Source organism: Aulonocara sp. 'chitande type north' Nkhata Bay, linkage group LG2 (genome assembly GCF_057382095.1).
Source record: "Aulonocara sp. 'chitande type north' Nkhata Bay isolate Kocher_YH1m ecotype deep benthic linkage group LG2, A_spYH_male_GT1.1, whole genome shotgun sequence".
In the NCBI taxonomy this organism is placed as follows: Eukaryota; Metazoa; Chordata; class Actinopteri; order Cichliformes; family Cichlidae; genus Aulonocara; species Aulonocara sp. 'chitande type north' Nkhata Bay.
The window spans coordinates 3070060-3087453 of record NC_141345.1 but is presented as its reverse complement, the minus strand read 5'-3'; the positions used below and the strand labels follow the sequence as shown (position 1 = coordinate 3087453).

The following is a 17394-nucleotide window of genomic DNA, read 5'->3' as shown; positions in this document are numbered from 1 at the left end:
ATCCCTGGAGTTAGATGCCTTTTTAGTGACCGACTGCTACTGCTTTCTTTATATTTTAAAAAATTACAATAAAAGTCTGTCTCCTTGGAAGCAAAATATAAAGAAATTAGATTTGGCTCAAGATATTTGAACAGTGTTGTGTAAACTGAGCAGCTTGTACAATGGGAATACTTTTAAAACAACTTAGCACTAACAAATAGCTACATTATCTAATTATAAATAGTCTTTACATAGGACACAGCATGATACTATTCTCCTCCAACTGAAAAATAAGCATGCTCTCATTATTCAATACTCTTCAGAAAATGCCTTTAAATACCTTCTTTTTTTCATTATTCTTGTATGTGACTCATAACACTGGAGTAGTTTTTTCTTTTGGAAATTATTCTCTAGTCCAAAACTTCGAAACTTCTTTCATTGCGTGCATTCTTCAAATCCAATTTCATCCAGAAGTGTAACCAAGGCATTTTCTATCATAAGCCAAGGCTTAAAAGGAAACACACACACATACACACACACACATCTTTCTCGCTGAGGTGGCTACATAATTACCAGAGACTGTGGAGTGTTTTCTGATCGCTCCATGTAATTTCAATCAGTGATGACAAATTGTTGCATAACTAGCTCAGATTAATACGTTAATCACTCCAGCAAGTAAAAAGCAGTCTGTGGGGAGTTTGTTTAGACCGCAGACAAATATTTGAAAATTGGAAATTAGCTTGCAGATATTTCTTCCGATGTCAGCGGTCTCGAACTTAAAGATAGTGAATATATTTTGAATATTTAATAATAGATTCTGCAGACTACATCTCTGGAGGAGTAATCTTTTGTAAGTTTATCTAGAGTTTAATTTAAGTTGTCCAGCAAACTTTCTTTGTTCATTCTGCCTCTTCATGTTGGAATTATTTCTGGGATGAAAATTTTGTTTAACTTTCAGACTTGAAAGACTACAAAGTAATCAGAATCTCCCTAAAGCCCAGAATATTTTGGCAGTGATGTGTTGGATCTTTACAGAGATTCCACATTTTAAATAAGTGGCAATCTAGCTGTTACATAACTAATTCACACAGAAGAAGATGATGATCTGAAGGCAATAAAGTCTGGCAACCATTCCTGCACAGTAACCGGAAACCACGACCCTTACCTCCTCATTCTTCTTCTGTAATGTTATTTACATCTGAATCCACCAGCGTATGCACGTTTTTTTCTACGTTTTGGCCACTGCAGGTATGAACAGTGAAGCTCAAGCTCAAAAGAGTTATTCTTACTCTGTTGCACATTTAATTATTTCAGCTTTTGTTTCTGGTGCATGGCTGTCTCTGTCTCTGGCTCTCCCTGGCCAGTCTCACTCACCTGATTTCCACCCACCTGCTCATCTGTTCCTCATTCCCCAATCACCTCTTCAGTATTTATACCACCCATTTCCACCTGCTCCCTGCCACATCGCCACACTGTCAGTGACGCCAGCTTGTCATAACGCTCTAGCCTTCCTGCCTGTAACCAGTTCCTGTTCCCACCTTTTTCCTGTCGTCCTTCCTGTGTTATGACCTAGCTGTCTCCCTCACCCCACAAAGTTTCTTTTTTGCTCCTTTGAGCTGGTTTCTCACTTGTCTATTTGAACTGTCATTAAACAAAAAAAAAAAGTCCACCTACTTCATTTTTCTCCACAAGTGCAGTTAAGTTCTCTATTCTCCTTTACTGACACGTGGGGCAATTTCTAAGAAATCCTGTTTTGTCATTTTAGTAGAGCTTAAAGCTCAGACTGCTAACCATAAGCTTTGGCCATTCTAGACACGAGAAGAGGTCGGGCAGGGACGTAAATTCGACTGTTGCTGACAACAAAATACATGATACTTGTGAATTCACAAACAATTACACCAGAATTTAATCTTTCTATTGATTTATGCTGCACACTGTGTTCACCACCATCTTCAGCTCCTACACACTTGTAACTGCATTACACAGAATATAAAGCTTGGTGACTGGAGCATTGGGAGGCATACTTAGTAGCTTCAAAGAAGCAGATAACGCAGTGCTAAATATATTTTGCACTGATGATTACCCAAGTGACTTTCAGGTTTAACTGAGAGTCATATAACATATGGAGAAACTTTACTCACACAGTTGGAATAAGTATATTTTTTTCATATTTTAGCCATATTGTTTTAAAATAACGTGCCCTATCGTACCCTTAGAGGTACATTTGTTCCTTGGAGATCCTACTTGACAGATGAGCCTTATTTCTACCCTTATGGTTTACCCAACGGTAAGTGGTCCTGAACCTGTGACAACAATTATCTACATTAATCATTGAGTGCTGAATATTATTTATATATTTTTTAAAAATCATAGACTTGGAAATGGGCTAGGATATGCAGAGTGCTTTTCCCATCTTACTCTCCATCTACATCTGTACCTACTGTATGTCCACCAGGCAATGGAAGAACAAAGGCAGGTTCAAAACCAGACCCTTCCTGCTGTGAGACAACAGTACTATTCACTGAAAACTCTGGAAGTGGTGCACATGTGCACCTTTTTTACCTGGAAACACAAGTTTGTGCAAGTTTGGCCCACAAAGAATTTACAAAATTAGCTTGAGTTACAATAATTAAAACTAAGAGATATGTGAGGGACTGGTAAGACATGAGGACACGGTGGGGATTTTGAGAAAAGTGGGTTTTATTTACCCAAAGATGCAAAAATATACAAAAAAAATGAACAATACGCGACTTTGATCAGAAGCCAAATTGCAACTTAACAGAACTCCAAGCTAACTGCTGAACAACATAAAACTGATCTAACACACAACAAACAAAGGTGACTTTAAATACTGGTTGTCAGACCAGGTTGAAAAAAGAAAAAAAACAGTTAAATAGTTACTTCAAATTAACAATACTCAACACAAGACTAAGCAAATACGCAACTCATAAGTCAAAGAAAATATACAGCAAACTGCACATGGTATTGACCAATCAGCACTTTCGGTATATAGCACATCGTTGTTCTTCATGACTCCAGCAGCCCTGAGCAGACACATGGACCCGCCCAGCACCGGTAAAGAAAAAAAAGCCTAAGAATGACCCAATAAAATCAGAGGACAGTAAAAGCTCAAAACATAGGTTCACTAAAATTTGCATTTTGGGTGTTCAAATGCATCAGCAATACATGCATGTCTCCAGACTCCTGGTTGGTAAGCAGAAAATATGCTTCACCGTGAGAAATAAGAATGTACTGCTTTGATGACTGAGTGGGTGTATGAAGTGTTTAGCGAACATCCTGCTCCAACTAATCTGTGATGCAGAAAGCCAAACGAAGCCAACCAGAGTCACACCACGGCAAAACACCGGCAAAGGATCCGCCAGCTGGATGTTTACTGATCAGAACGACATATTGTTTGCTACCAAACAATATATACTGCCAAGCCCCTGTGGCTTGGCAGTTCACATCCATTGGTTTTAGCATGACTCACTGCTTCCTTGCTAACAGTGAGCATCAACGGGAGACTGAATCTAAAAATAAAGAGGCACTATCAGCATTTCCTCTCATTCTATACATCTTGTCCTGGTACTGAACCAGTCAAACTGGGGTTAAAAAAAAAAGCAAGGTAGTAGGAGTGCATGCTAATTTCACAGACATAGTCACGAAATAATTTTGGTGCAAATTTGGTGACGTGAACAAGGATGTCTGGAGTATATGTCAGCATTTAATATGATAAGACGAGAGGCTTGTGCTGGCACATGGAAAGGTCAACATGATTGGAGGAAATTTGAAAGGTCAAGCCAGTAAAATGATCAGATATCCAAATTACTGTAGTTTAGTCAAAGTTTGTTCCAAAGCTGCTGGATCTTGAAGAAAAAAGCACAAAAGGGGAAAAAAGCTTTAAAAGACTAGCTACCTTCAGTTCAATGCCCTGCTGCCTTGTGCCAAAAAAGCAAGGTTTGTCATGAAGAAGAATTTTCTGCCCGGGCAAAGAGTTCTGCAGCTTTGCAAGATTTCTCTGCCTATTGGATTGTTTTGCATACCAATAAGAGTGAACTCTTAACACTGCAGTTTCCATAGGAACTGTGTGATACAGCTATCAGCACATAAGACAGATTGGTGAGACATTTTTAAGTGCATGAGAAAGAGTACTGATGTTCAAAACAGAACCAAAAAAAGGCAAACAAAATGATTTGGGAACTGATTAAGAAGGATTATAAACCATTTTATGAAACATGTTGGAAAATCTTGAAATTTTGCCATAATGCAGTATAAATATCACAAAAATAAACACTGCCTAAGGCAAAGTGCCTAATCTGAGATGGAAAACCTTTTCCGAAAACAGAACTGCAAAAGGAAAAGAAGCTGCTGGATTTGCCGAGGGGAGAAAATCCACAACAGGCATTTAATTGACTTAACTTTTAATTATGAACATTCACACTCAAGACGTATTCTGTGTTTTAGGTAAGCTCAACTCTTCCGTGTTTTTTTGTTTGTTTTGTTTTTGTTATTTTGCATGCACAAATATATACTTATTTTACCATTTGTCATATGTAAAATTCAATGTTCATCCATGCTGGTGACATAACTTTAGGAACAGCCCACCATTGTAGTCTTAACCAACATATCTCAACAAGTCTTACAGAGATCAATATTGCAGTCCTTTATGGTTCCCAAAGGCTATGCCATATAATGGTATGGTGCCAGGCACGAAAGGATATCCTTTTTCCAATGATGTATCCAATCCACAGTAGAACCAGTTCAATGCTCTTCTATCAAAAAAAGGAAATTTCCCACAGCGATGACATGGCACAACTTGTTGGAGCCAAAGTTAAAGCCACTGATTTCAACTATGAGAGAGGGTACTGCAAGAAAAACACAAAAGATATGCAGCCTGCAGATGCATGCAGTACTTCCTACGGAAATTATGCCAACTGCTAGCATTATTGTGCAACTTTCATTATTACCTGAAATGTGGGCTGGTTATCAAAAAGCCACAGAGGAAGAACTGTATTAGTGTAAAAGTGGTATATAATGTTATTTTGGTCCAGTTCTGCATGCATATTTATGTCCTTATGATGAATTCTTAGAACAACTTGTTCTCTAGTTCCACCATCAGGTCTAATATTTGAACAACCTCCAGTAAAACTAATAAAATCCCAGCTCACCACAGCTGTAGCCTGCTTATATTAGTACACCAGATTCTAATGGTAAACACGAACACTGTAACTTTTCTTCAAAGCAGTTTCTTTACGTTCTTCTTTTTTGCTTTATTATTGTTGAAAAATGTAATTTCAGTTGAACATAGAACTGAACATATGCAGTCGCTTAGGCCCAATATAGAACTGCGCTGTCTTTATATACCTGCCATCCCTTCCTGAAGCCTCACCCTGAAGACAGCCCATGTAATGATATCTGTCACTACAGGAGCGAGCACTCCAAATAAAAGCAGACAGAATTAATTGCAGCTCGCTGTAGTGACCTTTTCTGTTTGATAAATCATAAAGCCTAAGAGACTGCCATTAGTCTTATAGAGGGAAAATACGCAGGTTTGAGAAATGATCTCAAATTCTCAGGATCCAAAGCGGTATCGACCGGCCACATACAGAACACACCCACGCTTGCATGCAAAATTTGTAGTACCCTATCCTACTCACTTGAAATGGGATAGAGACACTGGTGCTTTATTGTCTGAGAAGAAGTCAAATTCCTGTTTCATCATTTAGTAAAGGGAAGCATTCCCAAGGCGCTCAATTAAACTTCAACAGCAGGAGCCACACTAGTCTCTGGACTGTGCATAATGTAGACAGTCATTAGGTTATTTTCTGATCCATTTTAAGAGGAAACCACATTTCATTGGCTTTTCGAGACACAGAGGCTTTTGAACTTCCCGAACTCTTCCGACTTTTTCTTTTTTTTTTTTTAAATCTGTAGCTTTTAAATTAAAATTTCAAAAATGGGAGACGAGTCAGAGCCAAGACAACACTTTTAACTAATCAGGTAAGCACAGTTTTAGAGAAGAGTAATTATTTTCAAGGTGAAACGCGAGTTTAAAGAGTCAAGGGTGATTTCTGGGGGATTTCATCATGTACACAAAGTAGTTTTTGCTCTATTATCTATTACCTTCTGTACAATATGAATCTATATTGTATAAAATCTGAGCAGCCGTGTCACTCCATCAAAGCTCAGCTCTGCACAGATTCATAGCACTGTCATTATATTCGAGTAGAACGTACACGCAATGTGTCTTTTTTTTCCTCCAAATGCACACACTGATCCATGATGAAGGAGCCGCCTTACAGCTGAGCGTGTCTGCATCGGCCTTTGGTGTCTTGAAAAAATGATTAATTATCTCAGCGGAGTGTTAGAATAAACATAAAAACTCGTGTTATTACATGTTCCTGGAATACAATAATAAACAAACAGGTGGAACTCAGCACAAAAACAGAAGGCTGTCTGCTGGTGGGGTGGAAGTGAAAAGACTACAAAAGAGAAAAGTATGGATTTTTGGGTTATGCAATCGTTTACCTCTTTGAGGGGAAATCTGCGCCGAGGTAATGTGAAAATAGGCTCAACTTGTACATGTACCACACTGGTCATTTTAAACTGTATTCCCTGCCGAGGCTTTATTGATGACATCAACAGCTTTGACTTTTCATTTTGGGATTTATTTTGATTTTATTCTGAAGGGAAGGGGTATCATGATCACCTTTATTTCACTTTAACTCACCTGGATCTTCTTTTTCTTTGTTAAAGGCTGATTTTAAATAAATAAATCAGTCTCACGAGTTTCACGTGAACATTTCTGGGCTCGTTTTTTCCCCCGTTACAACCAGGCCTCACTCTTTGAAAACCTTTACGACTAGCATAATTACAATTTGCACATTCTAAAAATGATTCCCTCAGTTTGTCCAGTTACACCATGCGGTTTGTCTTTCAGCCTCATTACGCTGATGAGTTTCCACCAGCAAATGAAAATGACGGTAAAGTTCTCAGATGCGTTGCTGCTCAATTTCCATTTCAGCAGTCAGAATGAACTAGTGATCACATTCGGCAGAATGCACTGCTTTACTGTGTGTGACTCACCTCTGCGTTAAATGCTCCTCATGACGCAGAGCAGACAACTAAGAAATCTTAGACATTTCATTTTAATGATATTTAAACATCAATGCAACACAATCAAATGAGCGATTCCTGCGTGTACTTGAGGAGACCCTGTAGCTGATTGAAAAGGAGAGAGCATCACTGATAAGGGGGGCTTGGCCCACATGATTAACAAAAGTCTTCAGCCACATTTTTATTTCTTTATATTTTGTTTCTAAAGAGCCAGACTTTCTGGTGCTTTTTTTAAAACGGTCTTAAGAAACAGGCTTTATGAAGGGTTTCAAAGCTTTTCTTTGGACAATGAATATTTTGCTACAGTCTTTGTACCTGACCATTTTCAGAGGAATGTGTTTTTCGTTTTGTTTAGCCACTTAACATCAATCTATAAATGATTCAAGCATAAAAAAGACACCGAACTCCAGGGCTGAACCAGTGCTGCATCTATATATACCTTAGCAAAGAAACTATTTTAAATTGTATCTGCAGGCACTTTGTAACTAGCAGCCTGTTGCAAAAACACATCATTTGTTCCCATGTTTTGAATCTGAATCTATTAAAGATATCAACGATAACATATAAATATAGCATAAAATAGTATTGTTGCACCAACAAAGTGCTATTAGCCAAAAACTTTCCATGTTTCAGAATGATGTGCAGTGTCTCCTTAAAAATAAATACTGAGAAAAAAGTGTCAGGCCTGAAAAAGCATCTACGTAGATGAAAGGTATATTGAAACAGTCGTCATTTGAGTCTTCGTTAGAGTCAGTGGTGATGGGAATCTTTTCTAAATTGTTGAAATTATGAACAAAGAAAAGTATTGTCAGATGTCGATCTACCATCTGGAAAGATTCTTATTGCCAACAGCTTAATTTTTCAGCATGACGATGATCCCAATCGAAGAGCCAGTGCAGTAAAAGCATGCCTGCTACACTATCAGTCATGGACTGACCTCGCCAGAGCCCAGACTGTTGAAGCAGTGTGAGATCATCTTTACAGAGAATAGAACAAAAAGCAGCCAACATCCAAAGAAGAGCTTTGAATGTCCTTCAAGAAACCTGGAGCACTATTATTTAAAGACTACTTAAAGAAATTACAGTAAAGTTTGCCGAAGACAGTTCAGACTGTGTTAAAGAATAAAGGTGTTCATACCGAATATTCAATTTCAAGCTCAAGTTAACTGTAAAAAATAATTGCATTCTTTGCTTTATTTCCATGCATGTTTGCATATGTTACAGTAAATTGCTGCAGGTATTTCCAATTTTTCTTGAGAAATAAGAAGAAATGAAGGGCGACTCAAGACTTTTTGCACAGTAATTATGTGATGGAGGAGAGTAAAAATGTTGTCACAACAAAGTGATAAAAAAAACATTTAAACAGAGGTTTACTGAAAGAAATGAAGAAATATATTCCCTCTAATACTTATACAGATAAATATAAATTCACAGATTAAAACAAAATAAAATAAATGTCAAACCTTTTGAAGAAAAACGCCTCATAATGTTTAATTTCTTCAGACTGTGAGCTCATTCGGTATATTGAACATAAGCTACCTGAGAACAACACATAGAAAACATGCAGTGAAAAGACGGAGTGGAAGAACTGAATAAGAATCATCTCTAGCACTACGTTTTCCCTCCTTTTCACAGCCTGAAGGTTAGACTAAGGAGGACGAACATCATGAGTCATTTCGAATGAGTTCACCACCTTGTGTATGGTAAAGAGGGTTTTCAAATTGCCATAAATATGCCATTATGTCTGCAAAATGACATGAAATGACTGTCACCCAGCTCAGTCAATCCTATTTCCTGAATCTAAAAATAAGGGATAAAAAAAAAAAAAAAAAAATACCAGACCCGATTGAGGTGTAGGCCAGGGGCCTGTTTCACAAACAAACTACTCACATGCAAATTGCAAATGGCATCCAGTTTCACTGACAAATTGCAGATAAATCTGCCTCCAGTGCTGTTGCATGAGTCACAAGTATTATGTTTCTTTTGATGAGTGAAAAGTGCTAAAATTAACACAGGCGAAGATGATCTATTTCTGCAAGTCACAGTGTGCGTGTTTCAAATTTGATGTAGTGGCCGTCAGTGCCAGAATACCCAACACACACCCATAATGCATCCCCATTCATGTCCTCCGTGAATGTTCTGGAGTGAGCTGAGGGAAGCCAACATGGGTTGCAGAAGAGAATAAAGCCCAAAAGAGGGTCACACTGCCAAGCACCGATCAGAACATCAGAACTTGTCGGCTCCAATTAGAAGCGCATAAGCAGAATATGAAGTGTGACCAGACGAGCGGCGGCGCCACGTTACCCTAACCAGAGCTGACACAAGAGTGATCACTCCACCTGAGAATAAAATTTACTGGAAACTGTAAGGAAGCACATAAGTTATTTAACACAGCTTGGGAAAGAAGCTGCAAGTGGCGAAGCACACTCTGCAGCAGCCACAAGAAGTATGTTGCACTCAGTGCAGGAGCCATTAACTCCAATTAGAGGGTAGCAGCTGGAGGAGACTGCTGAAGTTATGTTATTGACCAGAGTGTCTACTACAGTCTGAAGATCCATCCTGAAGAGCCGTTATTTCAGTCTTTTTGAAAAAGATTAGATGGAGCTTTGCATTTAAATGATACACTTTAGCAGGAAAAGATCATTAAATCATTGGAGTTGTCGCTGGGCAACAAACAACAAACTCCTGCCCTGCACGCTGACAAATGCATATAAATAGCGGGATAACCAAAGCCAGCATCTCTGGTGGAAAGGCTGAAAAGATTAAGATGTCACCTTCGCATTTTGAACTCTCCCAAAACTGTTTAATTATCTTTTAACAATGTGGATTTTTCACTGTAAATTTACCATGAAATGTATTAAACGCAAGTCTGAAGCTAGTGAGCGAGGCGACTCTAAAGCTGTGCATTGAATAGAGATTCCCAGCATCCTCTCAATAATGATGCTGACACACAACACGACACACAGGCGGAATCTTTTTTGTAATATGACGTATTATTATTTGTTTCATTCACATATAACATTTTCTGACTATGCAAGCTTTGCTGTTTTTAATACTTTATTTCCTAGTCGGTCTGTCTGTGCGGAGCCTAAATCTTAAATTGCGTGCGCTTGTATAGTGTCTTTAAACCTCAACTAGGTCCTACAAGGCGCTTTACAGTTTGTTTTGCAGTCACCTATTCACAAACTCCTGCAAAAAACTCCTCGCTACATAATTGAGCTCCTCATAAGAGATGACTCGGGGCTTCGGGTGTGCAAACTAGCTGTGCAGCTGAGAGAACTGCATCATTTATATCATGTCATACACTCAGTTCTGGCAGCTGTGCCACGCAGAGTGCCACTGGGAGCAACTTGGAAGCAACTTGGGGTTGTGTGTACCCAAGGGAATTTTGGCACAAGCCTGCATAGCAGACAGGCAGCCTCACCAGGTATCAGTGGACACCTATTGTAGAAGGAATTACCACAAGGGTAGTTCTGAGTATGTTTTCAGGGGTTTGTACCATCTGCCTGTGATATTTCCTGTGCAGTAGAGCTATAACCATGCAAGCTGCAGGCACAAAACATGTTTGCAGCTGACATCAAAATGCAACTGCAACATAAGATCTAGTTTAGTTTGCAGTAATTTGGTCGTAAAGTAAAATAACTGAAAATTATTTTTTATATAATTTCCTTTAAAAAAAGAAGCTAATCCAGTTTCAAGGAAAAACACCACTACATAGCACATACTGTATATGCTAGAGTTAGAGTAACTAGATGTATCATCTGAGAACCACAGATGTCTGCATTCAATTTTGTGCCAATCCATCAAGCACATTTTACGATATCTCACAGGGTGTGTGACAAATTTAACCTGCAGCGTAACTGGATAATAAGTCAGAGATTCTCGATTCCAAATTTCATTCAATACATCCAGAATGTGTCAAGATATTTCAGACTATAACAAAGTGACTGACTTACACTGCTGCCCCTGCAGCCTTGCCACCAGGATGGCATAAACCAGAATACCACAGAGAGAAATTTATCAGCTCGCACAATATTGCACCTATGCAAATTGAAAAATCCGGCACAACATTCTCTGCAAATTAAATGAAGCAACTGGTCGGCCATTCCCTCCCTCACCCATCGTGCCATATTACAGATGACTTGCCACACGGGGCCTGGCTGTGAGCTGGCCCTCAAAGCAGCTCCAAGAGCAAGGCCTGCAGTGGCAGGCAGTAAATAACCAGCATAAACGTGTCATGGGAGACACCCCACAGACACCAACCCATTTAATGTTAATAGGAAAGCATCGGTTACCAGATTCTAAATAATAGCTCGCAGTCACCATGGCCAAGGATAGTTACCACAGGAATTTATGGAGTCAGCAAATTGCTTTTCTATCCCCATTCTTCCCCTATTTGTCCGTTTTGCCATCTCTCAGCGCAGGACGGGGATGATGGAGCAGTGCAGGGAGATGACGGGACTGCTGCAGCCTGCCTGACTGAGCACACCTGTCCTACGGCCACATAGCTCGGGATGATGATGCTCCTAGGTGTACAACAGCTATCATTCCGTCTGGGTCTCAGGAGAGACAGCCACTTGACAGGCTGCTGAGATATTTTTATTCCAGCAGGGCCTGAGGTGTTTCAGTGTGACTGCTGGCACTTTTATTTCTTGGACAAGAATTGTGTATACACACTGCTCAATTTGAATATGCTTGGCATTGTTATGTGAGCCCAATAAATGTCATTTTCAACTGTTTATTGAAGGTTTTAAAGACTGATGATGGATCTGTCTGTTATTTTGCAATTTTCTACCTAATTAAATGTCTGAAAAATAGAATTACACCTGTTTCTTTGTTTTTACTTTACAGTGTCACAAAAAAAGAAGCGATGTGGTACCAATAGACTATTTTCAGTTCCTTTACTGTCAACAAATATCATACAAACATCAGAGGCAAAAACATGTCAGTCTGTCTCTTAATACTTTCTGACTTCTCCACCCTGTCTTTGGCATCCTGCTGTCTTTGAGATCTTAACACCTGCTGAAAATCCTTTTTTCTTACCTTGTTGCAGTGAGATTCAATACTTTGTGAAATCACTGTCAGATGCATTTAAGCAGCGTTCACATGTGCATATTGTGCTAAAACAAACGGTGGGTGTGCCCGACATTTAGGGGGTAACTTTGCCTCTGTCACAACAAGGATGGTTGCTCACCATAATAATCAACTTCTCCTTCATTTTGACAGTGAAGGACAAGGTTCAGTCACCCAAAAATTGATTGTGCGACAACCTCGACCTCTGAGCGTCCACTTTGAATCGCAAGGAGATAGCACAGGTCGCCCGGTAGGAGGAAACCTGTCTCCAATCGCAATCTGACTTGAACCGACGGCAGTCGCTCTCAGACAGGTTGACAAAGGTTTGCAAAATACTGACATGTAACATATCAAAGCAACAAACTGCAATCATTTCCAAGTCGGTCTGCACGGATTAGTACAACTTACCTGTGACATGTCTCTTTGCAATAGTAGACTCATGTATTCCAATTATTACATTATTACAAAAAGATGTCATGTAATTGCAAAATGACATCAAACTTATCACCATTTCATCGTCGCCTAGACGCACCAAAGTTACTTTGAAGGTTGCAGATCTGGTCTCCCCTTTTCAAGGAAACCAAGGCTGCAAATTCATTGCCCACAGTCACAGAAATTTTGGTCATGCTGTGGTATCCAACCACTAAGGAAGTTTAGCACGGCATTCAAAGTATTCAGTCAAAAACAATGATCAATGATTAATTAACTTAACACTCAATAGACAGGAGCCTGGCAACTGTTGCAAGTCTACGACTAAGACTCAGCTACACAGACAGTTATTGTTGTTAGGATCAGTTCAGTGTTGGATTTGCATTTTCATTGTAGGAATGTACTACAATTTCACTGCACTTAATTTTAACAGTGCTGTCAGCTAACAAAGCTGCCCTAAAGAAGAAGACGCAGAAGTGGCGATCAAGGTGCCACTTCTTACTGAGTATATTCGCCTTCTTCTTCTTCTATACTGTCACAGATGACATCTCGTCCAGTCAGATAGTCTCACATGTTCTCCGCATGCAAACGAAAACCTTAAACTGAAAAAAGAAGACACAAATGTAATTTACAAACTGCAAACTGAGTGGATTTTTGTTGTTTAGTCAAAGCTGTTTTTCATGCTGTGCAAGAAGGAGTAGTATGAAATGGTTTCATCTGACTGGAGGAAAATGAGCCCTTATGTCTGCAGCTATGGTATCTGTGTGCAGATTCCAATGGGATTACAGTACATTATTGCTAATTATACTTATGTAAAAATGAAAGGCAGCCCACATTAATGTCACTTTAAATACTGAAAAATTAAGTCACAAAAGTGCCATTGCTAAAGATATTCAGTCTGGCTGCATGGAAAACAAATCACTGAGGTCCTCATCTTGCCCACTGGAGAGCAAGGTGATATCAATAAGGTCAGAAATGTGGTCAGTGCTAATAAAATCACAAAAGCACTCTGTCCAATTCAACTCCACGAGGTACTATTGAGGTCTCAACCTGTAAATTCATCTCAATGTTCCTCTTTGTAGGAAGAAAATACGAGACCAGACTGATTATTCATGATCACAGCATCTGAATCTGACCTACAGTCCCTTGTTCATTGTAAACAAAGAAAAATCTTCTGGATAAGAATATGCAATGTCACTACAGCACTTGGTAGGTTGCTAATTCTTAACGCTCTGCTAGAGTTACTGGAGACCCGGGGCAGACTTTAACAGAGGATGACATTTTCAGATCACTCTCCTGAATTAAAAAAGGAGAGAGAATAAAAAAACACGCCCGAGACAATCTTTAACACAGTTTGCTTCCTACATAACATTATAAATAATGCAATCCCGAAATGCATTCTTAGGATTCATGAGAGGAGATTTAAACAAACCATGAAAGGCATCAGCTTTCCACTTTGATTTTGGATTAACCTTGCACCCTCCCAAAACTGTGAAAAGTTGTACAAATCAGAAGGGAAAAATGCTAATTCCCAGCCAGGGTTGGTGTGCTACTGAGCATGGATGTATGGAAATAAAAGAATTTACAACCTTTTACAATTTATCCATCACATGCTGTTGAGAGTGTCAAACCTGGTGGTGGTCAGAGGGCCCGGTGGCGCCTGTGTCCGGCAGCCTCGCCTCTGTCAGTGCGCCCCAGGGCAGCTGTGGCTACAATGTAGCTTGCTATCGCCAGTGTGTGAATGTGTGTGTGAATGGGTGAATGACTGAATGTAGTGTAAAGCGCTTTGGGGTCCTATGGACTAGAAAAGCGCTATACAAATGCAGGCCATTTACCAAACCTGTTAATGTAGACTTCTAAAAAGGATAAAAGTCAAATGTCTCAAAAAATTCCCCAAAAGTAATGAAAATTGTTTCTGTTTGATGTCTAAAAACGAATGCATAAATGTTTCTAAACGCTACTAAAAGCATCCCAAATGGATTAACAACTGTAACAGTCGTGATTCACTGATTGAATAAGATAGCTTTCCAAGAGACTGTACAGCCAAGCGGTTGTAAATGTGGCCAAACCAATTGTTTGACATGAATTCAAATCCACATATTTGCATGCAACATGACGGCTGGTGTCAGGGAAGAGGTACTTCAGAAGTACTTCAGCTGACAGGGCTGCGAGTGCGTAGCAGACATAAAAGGTTGGGAACCCCAACCTTTACATTATCTGACACAGCGGCAGTGGCGCCGTCCTCTCCAGAATGAATAAATGACATTAAAACAGGAAGACGCTGAATGATTTCATCTATATTCCGCTGAAAACAGCTTGAGGGAGAGTGTGGAAAATGCATAACATGAAACATGACCAGCAGGCATGTAGAAGAAGAAAGGCGCTGAAAATAGAACACGCTCATAGTCCTTTTAGAGTCTTTCACAATTATAGCTCATCACTGCGTGGAGCCTTAAGAGTTCTGCCAAATCTGACTACAAAAGAGAAGCACACGATATGTGAGCTGCTAGGGCATATGCTACCATTATTAAACCCGCTACGTGGATTTATTTTTTAATATTACAGATGTTTTGCAGCTGTGCTCAAGATCAAAAGCTGTGCAATCCTGTCATCAAATCAAATTGGATTTCGGGAAAGAAAAAAAAACATCTGATGGGCTTCTGATAGCCTTTGTGCTTGGAGGAAAATGCTCTTTCAGTGTAAGTACAGGAAGGTTACTGACCATAAAAATGCTCCAAGTGAATGCAGATTGATATAGCTGGAAGGTCCTGCAGAATGACAACATTAAAGCCATTTTAAGATGAAATTCCTCTTTGAGATGGGACGTCACTCCAAGCCCTTTTGGGAGAGAAATATTGTGCGGCTCTTTTTCTTTACCAGCAAAATAAACCATTTAAAGCTCAGAGAGACATTCAGTTTCAACCTGGACTGGGCCATGAATAAGAGTTACCGGGCTTTATGATCACAGATGAAAGGAAAGGAATAAAAGAAAATATCACCGGCCAGAGCAAGGCTTTTGATGTTGAAAACCAAGATTCTTTTTTTTATATTTAACTGATTCTTAGAATAGCCATCACAGCCAGAATGTGGACACAGGAGCAGTGATAATATGGCAGATTTTTGAGGCAATGTCAGTCAGTAATAATGCAGAATATCCATAAATGAAAACTAAAATTGAGGCCAAAATATGCCAAACGTGTCATAAAATCGAAAAAATAAACTTTAGCGTAGTTTGTGTTGACACCTGTCAGTCAGCTCGGGAGTAAGAGCGGGTTCAGATGTCATTTAGTTAGTGGGGATTTCATTTGGTTGACATTTGGGTTTAAATATAGGCTGCTGCTGCTGCTGCTGTCACGTCCACGGAAGCGCACAGGATTACCTTCCTCTCCTCCAAACATATTCCCTAAATTATCCCACACTGTGTTGCATTCTGGGGCCCTGAAAGGAGTCTCGGGGCTTAAGACGCACACCGTGTAATTGTAACCATAATTACTCGCGACATCCAGAGTTCAAATCCGGCTCAACACCTCAGCCTGCCATCACACGTCAGTCTCCACCCATACAAACTGATGAGGCAGAAAAGCCCTATAAATTTTTCTTTCTTTCTTTTTCCCTGCAGAAAGCGACACTCGAGAGGCAACTTGCAGGGGAAGAGGAGAGGGATCTGACAGGCTCTTTTCCTGTGAGCTCCACAAAACAAGCGCTGAGCGCACACTTAATCACTGTCTTTGAAATTACTTCCTTTCCTTCGCAGTTAATGAATTGATAAAAATGTGGTCTGTGCACAGCCTCATTCATTCATTCATTCATTCATTCAAAAGAAGAAGAGGCGAGAAAAGTCGAAAGAACAGTAGAGGTTGCCTAAACGCCCGACACCTTTTGATCTGGCAGCTCCACCGGTCAGAAGAGCGCGTACACTGTGCATACACAGGTTGTAGCCCTGAAGCTCATCCGGCAAACCTCATCCATCACACAGATGTCTGGTTTTAAAAATACATCTGGCAGACTGCGACCAGGACGATGGCCAGTACTCAACTGCAGCAGCACAGCCAGTTTCCATCTCAACACGCACAAGAGTAACCCAAAGGCAATTTAAGAAGCCAGTTACTGTCAACACCGCGTTCCTCTGTTTGCTCTGAATGTGAGGGTAACCGGTTGAACACATTTCCTGCAGTAATCACTTAAGAAGAAGAAGAACCCTTGAACAACAATCTTACCTTTCTCTCCCTGGAGCGAGGATTTGGCTCAGCTTGGACTGACACGGCTCAGCTGCTGGCGAAGAAGACGCTGAAATAAATGAGCTACTCCGGTGGATGCAGCCGCGACATGAGCTGAAGAAAGTGAGGAGAGCAGCAGCGCAGAAGATTTGAAACGGCGGAGCAGCGCAGCGCTGTACCGGCGGCGGAGACTGTGCCTCTGACGCTGACATCAGAGGGCTGCTTTAAGGTGGCTCCGCTCGTTCACATCAGCGACACGGCACACGCGGGGAGGCTTCCAGGCGCCCGGTTTAACTATCGCAGTAAAGATTATAAGCTGCGAATAAAATGAAACTGTAATAGAAAACTTGCGTTGTTGGAGCTGAGGTGGGGGATCGGTGGGAGCTGAATGGGAGCCGTCCAAAGAGAGCTCAGGAAGTCATTTAGCTCAAGGTTGAGAGAGAGCGCGCACAGCTCCGCAACTCTTCATCATTTTACAGCAAACCCAAAACTTCAGTCAAGCCTGGAAGATGTGAAACAAAATTCCGACTTTCGGTTTTTCCTTCCAACCCAGTTCTGGGTTATGTCAGCCACAAAATATC

General features: G+C 40.2%; 1 protein-coding gene across 3 annotated transcripts in view; it reads right to left on the bottom strand.

Moving 5' to 3' along the window:
• drp2 (dystrophin related protein 2) overlaps window positions 1-17177 on the bottom strand; it is a 179802-nt gene extending 162625 nt beyond the window's left edge. For all 3 annotated transcript variants that reach the window (XM_086302105.1, XM_086302079.1, XM_086302096.1), the window contains exon 1: window positions 16814-17177. The gene's annotated coding sequence lies outside the window, so the exon portion shown is untranslated. The remainder of the gene's footprint in view (window positions 1-16813) is intronic.
• Window positions 17178-17394: the final 217 nt, after the last annotated feature.